Source organism: Hylobates moloch, unplaced genomic scaffold (genome assembly GCF_009828535.3).
Source record: "Hylobates moloch isolate HMO894 unplaced genomic scaffold, HMol_V3 SCAFFOLD_5, whole genome shotgun sequence".
NCBI lineage: Eukaryota > Metazoa > Chordata > Mammalia > Primates > Hylobatidae > Hylobates > Hylobates moloch.
Genome location: NW_026652280.1, coordinates 151,487,787 through 151,502,214, shown reverse-complemented (window position 1 = coordinate 151,502,214; position 14,428 = coordinate 151,487,787). Strand labels below are relative to the sequence as shown.

At 40.6% G+C, this 14,428-nt stretch overlaps 2 protein-coding genes across 2 annotated transcripts in view; one reads left to right on the top strand and one right to left on the bottom strand.

The window, feature by feature from the left end:
* The window catches only part of LRRC53 (leucine rich repeat containing 53), a 42,032-nt gene extending 38,904 nt beyond the window's left edge, over nucleotides 1-3,128 (bottom strand). The window contains exon 1 of the mRNA XM_058439666.1: nucleotides 3,043-3,128. The gene's annotated coding sequence lies outside the window, so the exon portion shown is untranslated. The remainder of the gene's footprint in view (nucleotides 1-3,042) is intronic.
* LOC116469888 (fucose-1-phosphate guanylyltransferase) overlaps nucleotides 1-14,428 on the top strand; it is a 341,977-nt gene that overhangs the window by 308,398 nt on the left and 19,151 nt on the right. The window lies entirely within an intron of this gene.

The window sequence follows — 14,428 nt, the reverse complement described above, 5'->3', positions numbered from 1 at the left end:
TTCTTGGTTTTACACAAACGAATGATTTTCATTTTATTTTAAAAATTGTACTTTATTGTTTAGGGCAAGAAAAATCGTATACTCTTTTCTTCAATAATATTTTATCAGATTAACATAGAGGACAATGAATTATGAAATTATGAAATAAATAAAATTGAGGACAAAGCACCATATTAAAATGTTGATTGTTGTTTTTGTCATATCATATATGTTAAGGAACAGAGTTTTGTGTTTGACTTTGAAAGGTACCTGTGAACTACTTTCTGGTATTGAGTGATCTGAATTTCATTTTTTTTTTTTTTTTTTTGAGACAGGCTCTCACTTTGTTTCCCAGTACAGTTGCGCGATTATGGCTCACTGCAGCCTCAACTTCCCCAGGCTCAGGTGATTCTCCCTCCTCAGCTCCCCAAGTAGCTGGAACTACAGGCGTACGCCACCACACTTGGCTAATTTTTGTATTTTTTGTGGAGACGGGGTTTCACCAAGTCACCCACACTGGTCTTGAATTCCTGAACTCAAGCGATCCGCTTGCTTTCCAAGGTGTGAGCCTATGAGCCCAGCTTGAATTTCAGTGTCACAAACAAATTTTCTATTGCTTGTGTATTCTTTGGGTATTTTATTTCTTTTGTAAAAGGTAGACAATTCTGAGTTTAAACATGACTTAGAGATGTTTAACTACAATTTTTACCCTCTGATTTTTACTTCCTGAGATCAGTAGTACAGAGGGCAATCAGTTCTCACCTTTTAAAAAGATCTGAGGCCGGGCGCGGGGGCTCACGCCTGTAATCCCAGCACTTTCGGAGGCTGAGGTGGGCGGATCACGAGGTCAGGAGATAGAGACCATCCTTGCTAACACAGTGAAGCCCCGTCTCTACTAAAAATACAAAAAAAATTAGCCGGGGGTGGTGCCTGGCACCTGTAGTCCCAGCTACTCGGGAGGCTGAGGCAGGAGAATGGCGTGAACCTGGGAAGTGGAGCTTGCAGTGAGCCCACATCGCGCCACTGCACTCCAGCCTGGGAGACAGAGTGAGACTCCATCTCAAAAAAGAATGAAATGAGGAAAAAATTATTGAGAGATTGTCAAATCTCTTGAATTTTTTAAAAATTACTGCTCATTAAATTAGACAGCACCTTGTCTGTAATTTGTTCAAAACTACCAACTACCAGATCTATGTGTTATACTTTGTTAAATAAACTTCTCTTTCTCTTTGGGAAAGACATATATAGGATCTTGAACAGTATACAAATTTTAATTAAATATGACTAGCATTGAAAAGTTCATGGAATTAATCAACTAACTCACAAATGTGTGTTGATTTCCTTCTAGGTACACAACACTGTGTCTGCCCCTATCCAGAGAGGCCCAATATTTTGATAGCTAGTCTTGTATTCTTGTATAAAGAGTTTTAGCAAACTGAATATGCTTTTTTTTTTTTTTTTGAGACGAAGTCTCACTCTTGTCCCCCAGGCTGGAGTACAATGGTGCGATCTTGGCTCACTGCAACCTCTGCCTCTCAGGTTCAAGTGATTCTCCTGCCTCAGCCTCCCAAGTAGCTGGAATTACAGGGGTCTGCCACCATGCCCAGCTAATGTTTGTATTTTTAGTAGAAACAGGGTTTCACCATGTTGGCCAGGCTGGTCTGGAACTCCTGACCTCAGGTGATCCGTCTGCCTTGGCCTCCCAAAGTGCTGGGATTACAGGCATGAGCTACCATGCCCGGCCTTTTTTTTTTTTTTTTTTCCCGAGTTGGAATTTTGCTCTTATTGCCCAGGCTGGAGTGCAATGGTGCGATCTCGGCTCACCACAACCTCTGCCTCTTGGGTTCAAGCGATTCTCTTGCCTCAGCCTCCCAAGTAGCTGGGACTACAGGCACGCGCCACCACACCCTGCTAATTTTTATATTTTTAGTAGAGATAGGGTTTTGCCATGTTGGCCTCGAACTCCTGTTCTTGAACTCCTGACCTCAAGTCATCCACTCTTATTTTATTTACTTAAAGAATTAACAATATATTATTTACACGTGGAAAACACAAATGTATGTGTCATTTTCCCTATTACGCTAGCCTCTTCATTGATCTAATTCCTTTGGATACGCATTTATCTATCATTTATTAAGCATCTCTTCTGTATTGAATCATGTAGTAAATATTGGACACCCGATGATGGATTAGAGATCTCTTCAGTCCTGGGGGAATTCACAGTCTAAGGGAGGAGGTCAGAGAAACAAACAGCAAGATAAGTACTGAGCCGTGTGTAGGAAGCCCTGTGAGCCTGGGAAGAGTCAAGGCAGGCTTCCCAAAAGCCATCCCGTTTCACTTGAGTTTGGCAGAGTTAACCAAGCAGAGAAAGGAAGAAAGAGTATACTAGGAAAGGGAAGCAACAGGGACAAAGGCAGGAAAGTGGGAACCTGTGCAGTACATTTGGGAACAGCAAAGGGTTGGGTGTGGGTAGAGGAGAAGCTATAGATGAAGATTTAAAGTCAATAGAAGTAGAAATAAAAGAACATGGAGACAAGTAAGTTCAGTACCCAAGGAAGATCGGAAGGAAGAGGGCAGCTTTCCTTCATGCAGCTTCCCTTCCAGTCACTGAGACCTCAGACTCTTCTCTTCATTCAGGCAGTGAGCATGAAAAGATCTGGATGGGACTGGGTATAGCAGCCACCAGTCTTTATTGAATTGCCCTGGGGCATGACTGGAAATTGCGAGGGACCCTAAAGGGGCATGATTTCTGCAGCTGTGTTTACTGTGAGTGATTGTACAGACTCAGACATGGAGCTAGGGATAATATGGTAATCTAGATGAGACATGAGTGACATAGACACAGTAGAGCTCCACCTTGTACCCAAGATTGGCCCCTAGAACTGTGCAAAACAGGCAGCACTGCAGGGTGGCTCATGGCACTTAACTATTCCTGTACTGATGACATCACCCACATGATCATCTGTTTATAAGTCTGTCTTTTTAAATGGTGAGGAAAGAGAAATAAAGGTGTAAAAATCCAGCCATCATAACAAAGACACCAAAAGAAAGAAATTAACTTACCCAAAGGTCTCACAGCTTGTAGTTTGTGAATCTCTACATTAAAAGGTGGATGATGAATCTGAGACCTACTGAGTTAACTGTCCAGCATCTCAGCCATATGCCTTATTCCTCTTTATATGCATCTCCACTCCCACACCACCCCCTCCTGGCTTCATCCTTTAGTGCCTGGAATAACGCCTGGCACATGGTAGTTACTCATCAGAAGTCCACTGAGCGAAAGAACAAACACCTACCACTGACGGGTTGCTATTTATACTGTTCTGTCTTCACTGTTGGGAGCTTCATACTGTATTCTTCAAAATGGGCACCCCCTGTAGCATGCCTCACTCTACAAGGAAAACTTCTCTGTTAACAAGGCTTATGATGGGGTCACTGTGTGATCACCTAAAGCTGGCCTTTCCCGTCCCTCATCCAGGTAAATGGCTCACCGTGGAAAACTATAGATGACTTTTGCCTTTTCACTAACATTCCTCTTGATAAGACACTTAAAGAGGAAAATAGTCTTGACTCTTTAAAGTTGATGCCAGTTTGGGGCTGTTAACAAAGTCAAGGGATTCTGTTGTTAGAATCAACCTAGCACACAGCTTGCACAGTCGATACTGTTTCACTGGCCTGAGATTACAGCAGAGGTAGGTGCCTAAGATGAGGAAATGGTCGTGGAGAAAGAGTCCGAATGACCCAGAGGCCCGTGTGTGCTTTCCTAGTTCGTTTATTCAGCTGATATTTATTGAGACATTGTACTGGGATGTGGAAATTTACTGAGTCCCCGTCCTTTCATTATTTTAATCCAGTGCACTAGGTGCTCTTATCAGAGTGAGTCCATGAAATGCTGGGGATGCAGGGGCACTGGTAGTAGGAGTTGAGAACCTGATGATGACTGTCTTTGCAGTGTTCCCTCAGAAGAAGAGGTTTGTGCAGTAGGCACATCCCACTTCAGACTCCTGCACATCTGCAGAGAACTTTGCATTCTCACTGCAAGAGGAGTTCCTCTTCCTTTCATTTTTCTTCTCTTTGTCTTCCTTTTTTTCTCTATGCCAAACCTAAGCAAATCTGCTTCATCCAGAGGCAGCTGGCGCTACTATGTGGGAGTGTTAAATGTTTAACATCTTGTCACTTGCGTAACTGATGGAGTCATCCTTTTTGTTTCAGAGTTTCATGTTTAGGGGTTGAAAAGCTAGATTGATGAGTATTACCAGAGAGAAATATTTTTTGGAAAGTAAGTGAAGCTGATGACACATTACTTTACAGTTTAGTGAAATTCAGCAAATCTAATTCTATTATCCTGTCAAAGTTTCACAAAAAGGAGACCTGAAAGCATATTTTAGATGAATCTTTAAAGATTTCAAGAAGCCACAACCACATCTGCAAAGCTCAGACGCATCTGGTGCTGACAGACCTTTGTTTTTCTGTAGACTAAGGCAAGTAAATAATCTCCCAAAAACTAATTAAGTAAAGTTATCTTTGGTTGTACAGTGCCTGCCTCTCTATCCCTTGAAAAGGTTGTCAGCCAGTAAACGATAACTGTGTTTTTCAATTCAAAGGCTATTCAAAGTTTGCATAGCCAAATTTACCCAGGCACACCAAAATAGAAGCTTCCTTTATGAATCATAAAGTCTTGTAATGCAGATTTTATAGAGCATTTAAAGCCAGATCATTTATGTCCTTGTTTATTTTCACAATCAAGTATAAGATATGGTCTAATAAATACATTCTGACCAAAATGCTAGGAACAATTGTTTTAAAGCATTTTCACACAATTCTATGTATTTGTCAGAGGCTTACAAGCTGACAAGCTGAAAGGGCTTTGTGATGCTTTTGGCAATTTGTGCGATTGTGTATACACTTGCACAGAAGTTCCTTATCAAGAGGAAGCATTTAAGTAAAAGGGGAGCATTGATGAAAAGGTCCATTTTAATGCAAATTGCTATGTTGTTCTCTACTATCTAACAATTATTCAGTTAAGAAGCAAAGTCTTGATAGAATTTATTGAGAGCCTACTATGTACTAGCACACATATTATTAATATAATATTCCCAATTATTGCAAGGTAGATATTATCTCCATTTTGAAGATGGGAAAACTGGTCAAAACAGGAAACATCTCCTGAGATAGTAAGTGGGGAAGCTGGGATTGACTCCAGTCTACCTAAACCCAAAGCCATGTGTGCTCTTTTCAGGACAGCATAAGAAATTCTGTTTGGAACTCATGATAAAAAACAAGATCAAGATTGTGGTAAAAATGTGAAGGGATATTATGGGTTGAATTGTATCCCCCAAAAAGATATGTTGAAGTCTCAGACCTTGGTACCTCAAAATGTGACCCTATTTGGAAACAGGGTTGTTGCAGATGTGAGAAGTTCAAAGGAGTTTATACTGGAGTAGGGTGGGCCCTTAATTCAAGATGACTTGTGTCTTTATAAGAAGAGCACAGAGACATGCAGAAGAATGGCATGTGAAGATGATGGAGGCAGGGACTGAAGTGCTCTACCTCGAAGCCAAGGAATATAAGGATTGCAGCCCTCACCAGAAACTAGGACACAGGCACAGAATTTCCTTCAGAATATTCCTTCAGAAAGAACCAACTGTGCCAACACCTTGACTCTGGACTTTTAACCTGCAACACAGTGAAAGAATACATTTCTGTTGTTTGAAGCCTTCAGGTGTTTGGAACTTTCTTATGGCAGCCCTAGGAAATGAATCCAGGGGATAACATAACTTCATAGAGCTTAGGAAGAAAACAAACTTCAGACTGAGTGTTAGGTCAGCGCCCTTCCTGAGGGTCACAGTCCTGTTATTTTTCCTTCCTCACTTGGGACTATGCAGAAAACCCACACCTAACCCAGTATGAGACTTGAAAGACTTTTTTTGGTGCTTTGTCAGAAAATAAATATATGGTTAACCAAAGTTAAGGTGAAATTCTAACGTTTTATCATGCCAATACGTATAGGAATGATACTAGGAAAGGGTGTGCTGTTTGACTGAAGTTTCTCTGATGGTTGCTGTTGGCAACCAGTTTTACAAGAGGCACAAGTCTAATTAGGGCAGAAGTCAGGAAGAGATTGCAAGTAATTGAGATCAGACATAACTCAGGGTGGGCAGGTGGCTGACATCCGATGTAGTCAAACTAAGGGGATCATGGTTTGAGGTGGGCAGACACAACAGGTGAGGGATGGAGACTGAACGCTGATGGAAATAACTAAAAGCTGAATCTGGCAATGACATTCGAGTAGGTCAAAAAATAAGTATGATAAAAGCTAAGGGAAGTCTGAGGTTTTTCTCTTCAGAAGCCTAGTCTTCCTAAATTGGCTATTTCTTTAGACTGGAGATCATTAGTTATTAAAAGGACTATACTTACACCTGCCAACCTGATGCCCCATAGAGCCAGTTTACCTCCTGGCTGCCTTCAAGGTTCTGATGTCTGACTCAGTTGAGAAGAGGGGACTTGCCTTGCAGAAAATGTAAATGGAGAGAGTAGTACTGATGTCTTTAGGAGCCTCACTAGAGGGGAAGGAAAGGACAATCAACTTACTGGTGAAGCCATCCTCTGCAGATCTTTGAGTTGGAACTAGGCTGAGAATGTAGGTTGGAAGTGCAAATCATCCATGTTTTTATTGATAATAACTTTGGTATTTCAAAATTTTTAAAACTATGGTCATTTATTTCTGTTCTGAAATTTCCCATTAGCCAGGAAAAAAAATTTTGACTAATGTTGAAGATTACTCAGTGAATGTTGCTATCCATTTGTTTGTTCACTCATCTGCTCAATCACTATTTACTTGGATGGGGAAGGGATTCATAATTTCTAGATATGTTGCTAAATGATGAAAATAAAGGAAAAAATAAGACATGGTTTCTGACTTAAGATGAGAATAGTTGAGTCAGGAAGGAATATCAAATCCGTACAATACAAGGCATGAGGTGTCATAGTAAAGAGATGAAGTCCTTTTACTGTGGGGCTTAGTATGTGAGAAAAACTGTGAGAAAGAAGTTCATTGTGTGTAGAGCCTGCCTATATGAGGCAGGGAGCAATAGAGGATGAGGCTGGAGAAATAGACGCAGGCCTGCTGCTTGAGACCTGGACCATGGGACCTTACTGCTATGGGCCGTGGGACCTCGGCAGTAAGTGGCGTGGTCAGCCATGTTTAAAAAGAAGGACATTTCCACAGCTTGGTTGAGGATGGCTTGTATATTCCCCATTACTAATTCCAGCATGATTTCTCCAGTAGTAATAATGAATGTGCCCTCGTATAGCCACATGTTTCCCCAACCCTTATTATAACAAGTTAAGGCAGCTTACTTCTGGGATTTTTCAGTGTTAGAATATTCTACATAGATGAAATGCCCTTATTGCCAGTTCACAAAAATGATATCAACAATTGTTAATCACATGATAGACAGTATTTTCTCCAGCAACTTCTCCACAGAAGTCTAAAAGAAATATTTACAGTGCATGCTCCCATGAGCATCATTATGAGAAAACACTGATAGCAATTCAAAAAAATAAAAACGGAAACATTCTTGTCCCCAGCTCTGTTGATGGGGATTATTTAATTTAGCTTTTCCCCCACCCCTATTTTGGTAGATGCTGTTCATTATTATGTATTACACAAATCATTCTCAACACCCGTGGGCACTTTCTATATGCAATATATCTTGTAGGGGTAACTCTTTAAAAAAAGGTTAATAACATTAATCCCATTTTACAGATGGGAATAAAAGACAACTGGTTTATTATATTCTCTCGGGTCAGATAGTAAATCGATGCCTCATTAACGTTCATTAGAATTTTCACTCCATCCAATTTCAAACTAAGCTTCTTCTTCCCTAAGGAACTTAATTAGTATCAAAAATTTTCTGGCATTAGCTCCTCACTGATTCATATGTCAAACGTTCAAACACTTATCTGAGCAAGGTACTGTGCTGGTAGTACCAGGCTGGACAGGAAATGGTAAATGGGTCAACTGAGCCAGCATGTAGAAAACGTTTAGAATCAGAGCAGGAGTAGCCTTTAATAATAATTGTTAGTAATAATGGTATTTATGGAGAGCTCCGTATGTGTGGCTGTGTGCTAAGCATTATATATAATCTGCTATGTCCAACTCACAGTAGCAACATCAATTAGTTTCTATTTCATCGATGAGGAAACTGAGGCTTAGAAACTGTCTTGTGTAAAGAGTACGACTGGTAAACAAAAAGGATTTGAAACAAAGACATCTTAGTTCATGGTCTCAATCACAAAGCCAGTGGCTCTCAAAATTGAAAATGCACCAGAATCACCTGGAAGATTTTTTGAGGCACACATTGCTGGGCCCACTACCAGAGTTTCTGATCCAGCAGGTGTGATGTAGAGTGAAACATTTGAATTTCTAACCAGTTCCCAGGGGAGGTTGATATCCCAGACATCACGCTTGGAGAACCACTGCTCTAGCTAGTACTTAGAGTAACAGTCTTTGACTGTGGTCGGCACACAGTGGGAAGTCATTCAACGTTTTTGAGCAAGTGATGACCTCGCCAGAATAGCACTTTTAGGAGATTAATAGGACAGCTGTGTGCAGGTTACTAGAGGACAGATGGTGGACGAGGAGGTTCCCAGGTAAGTCAAGAAGAAGCAGAGAAATGCTAATAGATGTTGAGGAATATTGGACCCAGCGGAGTAGATGGAGAGGGTTTGCTGATCGATGGAGGAAAAAGAGTTGTCAGATGTGACAGTCTGCTCTTCAGTCTGGATGGCTAGAAGAATTATTAGGTCATTAATACAAATTGAAAGGAGTTCTACTTTTATATTTATTTCTGTCTCCTATTTCCACATAGCCTCTTACTGGTCACTCCTTTCATTGTTTTTATTTACGAGATTTCCACAGCATTTTCGTTATTCTTCTTTACCTAAAGGGACCAACGTATCTAAAGGGCAGTTATAGACTCTTGGTTGCTTCTGAGATGCTGTTCTTACCTCAAGGATCTCTGATTCTCCCACCCCAGTATGCCTTCTTTTTAGGGTGGCTCTATGGCTCCCACTGCTTACAGATCTTAGTGGATTCTACTAATCGCGACGAAGCTTATGGTTCCCATGTTTCACCTGATGCCTGTCTGGGGAGCACACTGTCAGTGCAGAGGCTTCATAATCCATCGCTAATAGTGTTTTCAAAACAATATCTGTTTTTTAAGCTCAAAATTATTATATTAGTGTTTTGAACACATATTTTGCTTTTATATAATTTATTTCCATAAGTAAAGGGTGCGTTTTTAAAACAACATTTACAAATATGGATTATTTAATGAGTATTTAGTCTTCAATTTAAAACAAATTACCTTACTTTAAAAGTATAATTTTTGAATTGATTTTAAACTAAAATCATAAGAAAGCTAGAATAGACATAAAAACTTCTAAGAATCTTTTCTATAAAGTAAATAGTCTTACAAAATAACCCCACAGAATATATCTTTAAAAGAAAATTACATTTTATACATGAAATTTTTCTAATGTGAGGACAAGTACCTATAATGAAGATATGTTATAGTTAAGCCAATGCTTTAAGTTTATAATGTGTGTCATTCTGTTGTGCAAAGTTTATTATCTATGCCTAGAAAATATATATAGATATTTATATATTTATATACATGGGAGCAGAGGTGAAGGGAAGATTGAATAGTCCGCAGGGTCCCTGTGGCAGTGCGGGGGTCCTGTCTGTGGGAGCACAGGTCCACCTTCTCTGCTCTGGATGCCCTGACTGGACAGAGTGTTCTCACACCTGTTTCTCCTTTGGGCGCTGCCATTTTCTCTGTGTGATCTTGCCCAAGCTCATTTATATATTTGATTTTTTATTTCCATAGTTTTTTGGGGAACAGGTGGTATTTGGTTACATGAGTAAGTTCTTTAATGGTGATTTGTGAGACTTTGGAGCACCCATCACCCAAGCAGTATACGCTGAACCCAATTTGTAGTCTTTTATCCCTTACCCCCTTCCCACCCTTTCCCCCTGAGTCCATAAAGTCCATAGTGTCATTCTTATGCATGTGCATCCTCATATACCTTGATTATAAACGATAATTCTATTTTTCAAAAAATTGACTGAACTAGGATCTTGAGTGTGAAATCTTAAGATACGGCATTTAAATACACATACAGAATTGAAGTGACCTTGCTTCTGACTTTTCTGAAGAATTTGAGACTACCTCGTATGAGTTCCCCCACCTTTCTTCCTCAGCCCCTCCCGTCTCTCTGTGACTCCACAGATTCTCCTCTCTTCACCTTGGATGGAGAAATCGACCTTCTCATTTCTGAGGCCCATCCATCCGTCTATTTCCCTGTTACCTCTTCTGCCTCTGGCTCTTTTTCCCTCAGTCCTTGCTTGTCTCTTTTCACCTTTACCTTCCTCCCTTTCCAAAATTTTCGGCAAAACACCAAAATTTTTGTCTCACAACTTCAAAAAAAATGGGAAAAATCAATCCTTCTTTAAACAGTAACTGTATGGTCTGCCTCCATTTTTAAGACACTGAGAACAAAAGAGAAGGAAGAAGGAAGGGAAGCCTGGGGCATACTATGTGGTATTTGGGACTTGGTCTATGTGGCGGTGATAAAGAAAACAGTCCCCTTTGAGTTGCAACATGTTCAAGTAGCTGGGGTGGGTGTAACAGGGCTAAGAAGCCCCTTATGAAATTTAGACCTGGAAGCTACATGTGGAGCTGGCTCATCTTGGGGAGGATTGCTTGGAGCTTTAATTTGCACAGTTGTGAATAGTGGTGACATGGGAGCAGAAGTGAAGGGAAGATTGAATAATCTGCAGGGTCCCTGTGGCAGTGTAGGGGTCCTGTCTGTGGGAGCACAGATCCACCTTCTGTGCTCTGGATGCCCTGACTGGACAGAGTGTTCTTAAAGCTATTTCTCCTTTGGGCAACAGCTTCAACTTCAGAATATTTTTAGATAATGTCCTCTCTCCATCACCACAGAAGTTTGTAGAGCTGAAATTAGGATATATTTGGAGGTTGTGTATCGTAGTGATAAGGAGCATGCGCTCCCAGTGGGACTGGCTGGGTTCACATTGTGGCACTGCCATTTTCTCTGTGCGATCTTGCCCAAGCTCATTAACTTCTTCCGAGTTGCTCTTTGCTTCCTAATCTATAAAACAGGCATAATAATGATACTTACTTCCTGACTATTGTGAGGATTAAATGAAACAAACTGTGTAAGTCACTTAAAACAATACCTGGCACATCGTTACAGTTCAATAAATGTTAACTATTTTATGAAATACGTATTCTAGTACAATAAATCCTTACCTTATCTCTCTCTCACACACACATACATGTAAATTCATTATGTATATGTGTATATATATATGTATATACTTACATATACATGTATGCAGTCAAAATTAAATGCTATTTCCATAAAGCCTTTTTCATTACCTTTCTGCCTTCCTTTATTTAGCAAATGATTGGTAAAGACGCACTGTATTCCTAGCACGGAGGTCACAGTGACCCGCAAGACAGCCCCAGTCCCTATTCTCGCAGAGTTGGTGAACAAGCCATTTCAGCAAAGCATGATAAATTTATGATAAGAGGGGCACAGGGTCTCATAAATGAATACATGAATGAATAAATGGGTGAGTGAATGTTTCTTGCTATTTCTACTGAAATGTTAAGTGTTTTGATCCCTGAGAATAAGTCAGAATTTCTTTAAAGCCTGTGCTGGTCTATTCATAATGCCATTTCCGCTATGAATCATAACTACTCAAAAGCCCAGAGTGATTCTGGGGCTGCATCCAACTGTTGTTAATCTTCTAAACAGGTAACTGAGATCCAGGTAGAGTAAAAAAAGTTCAGATGAGGGAGATATATCAACATCCCTCCAATGATAGATGACAGGCAGTAATTACTATCTGCCTTAGCACTCTTCCAATGCTCTCATGCTGATTCGCTGGCCAGGGATTGTTCTTTTTAAAAACATCTGGTTCAGGTGCTATTGGAAACTTAATAGAGCAGGTGAAGCATTCAGGCCCTTGATGAGTCGGGGCCAGACACAAATAGAAGGGTATGGACTCAGGGGCTTCAAAGAGAGACACTTAGGACAGATCTGCTCTTGGCGCTGCTGCTTGTACTTGCTAAGAGCCAGAATCCAAAGGAGGCAGCTGCCGCAAATGCGCATAAATAAAGGCAGTGAGTTCCTAGCGTTCCTATGGGAACCTGCTGCAGCTCAGATTACCCGTTCCCTAGACAGGATTTCCTTTCAGCTTGGTGTCTCATATTAAAAGGTAGACCAAGGAGTCCACTTCCAGAATGGTGCTTGGGGAATATTTGTAGTAGGAGTTGCATGACTAATTCTCCCTACACAGTATAGAAGACCTACTCCTGAGGGTATTATACATTTAAAAAGTAGCATGAAAAAGAGAGAATCTGTCTTTTTCCCACATATTCCCAAAATGTAAGTAGCTGTTTTTCTGGTCCCTAAAGTGTGTGTGTGTGTGTGTGTGTGTGTGAGAAAGAGAGAGAGAGAGAGAGAGAAATGCCCCAGGAAGCAATCCCAGAATAACATGATTCATTTTCTGATTGGAATATTGATCATTTGATTCAAATCTGGATTAAATCTGGTATATTTCTTAGGTTGAAAATCTGTAGTCTTTTTACCTTAGCCCCTGGCTTTAGTGGAAACTTTACCTGTAGAAGGAATTCAAGATTAAACTGTGAACACATAAAATCCAGCACTGCGTGATCCAAAGCTTCAGTAGGTTCATGATCAGAAGCCTACACTTCTTAATCCAAGCCCAACTGCCCACTGGAAATGGAAGAATCCAAATTACTAATGAGAGGGGAAACCCCATGCATTCACTACAGCAGATCACAAGGTTTCTGTAATACAGCCACGTTGTGGAGCAGAAAAACGGTGAGCCTCAGTATGGGTTCTGTCTGATTCTTCTCTTCCCTCTTACCAGCCAGGTGACCTGAGGCAAGTTGCCTGACCAATTTGCCCTCAGTTTCTTCAAGAAAACAATATATATGATAATACCGATACCACGCAGTTGCTGGAAAGATTAAATAAGGAATTGTATGTGAGATAAATTTTCTAACACCTATGATTTCAAAAAACACATCTATAGACATTATCTCACTTGATACTTCATAATGGATTTGTAAAGACATGTATCATCAAATTTTGAGCATGACATTTGTATTTTTCTATACACATATCTAAGAGAACAAGCAATTTTTTTCCTTTATTGTGTGTGTGTATTCAAACATGCTTGGCTGATGTATAAGATTTTTCTTTTCTTTTGAAATGCCCAAAAGCAACAGCAAGAAAGAGAGAAAGAGAAAGAGAGTCACTTAAAAAAAAAGGGCCTCAAAGTTATAGACTCTGCCTGGCCATTAGCTGCTTATAGTAATTTCGGTGAAAATTTAGACTTCAGCTCTGCCCTCATCATGAGTCTAGCTTTGCAGAGGTTGAGCTCCTACTGTATGCCAGGCCCTGACAGTTGGCAGTTTCTGGTCTGGTATGCAGTAGATGATCAATACCTATTTGTTGGTAATTGCTAATACAACTTTTGAGGTTTTCTTTGGTCTTGGGGGATCCAGTGCCCTGCGGCATGTGGTTTTCTTTTTTTTTTAAATTATACTTAAGTTCTGGGATACATGTGGAGAATGTGCAGTTTTGTTACATAGGTAGACATGTGCCATGGTGGTTTGCTGCACCCATTAATCCGTCATCTACATTAAGCATTTCTCCTAATGCTATCCCTCCCCTAGCCCCCCACCCCCTGACAAGCCCCAGTGTGTGATATTCCACACCCTCTGCCCATATGGAGAACAAGGCAATTCCATCAAGCCACAATTCCAAAGGCATGAGTGAATGTGGAGTTGTTGCTTTCACCAAAAATTGTTTTTGCAAAGCATTGGCATTTGTCAAGAGCCTAACTGTGGCCAGCCACAAACACAATCCAGTAGTATTTGTGGCAGTGCCCACAAAGCCTCCAGTGAATTCGTCTTTGTGAAAAGTCTTCAAAACACAGAGTAACCGTGTGGCAATTACCATCAGGAGTATTTAGAGGCATTCTGAAGAGTCTGTTGGGAATTTTGACAGCCTGATCTCTGCCCCATTCAGATGGTTATGAAAACATGCAAAGTGAATAGCTCTGTGGGCCTGCCAGAAATAGAGGGAGCTTGGTCTATTAGACAGCAAAGTGCAAGTCTTCTGCATCTGACACTGTGGGGACTCCAGGGCTGCTGTGGAGTTTCACTGGCTGTGGCCACAGCTGGAGTATGTAGGGCCAACTGGTGACTAACTGTGGAATCTCCACACAATTTATCCCTGTTAAAAAATTGTACAGGAAAATGCATTAGGAAAAGGTCACATAAATCTCTTCTGGAATGACGCTCATAAAAGATTTGTCATT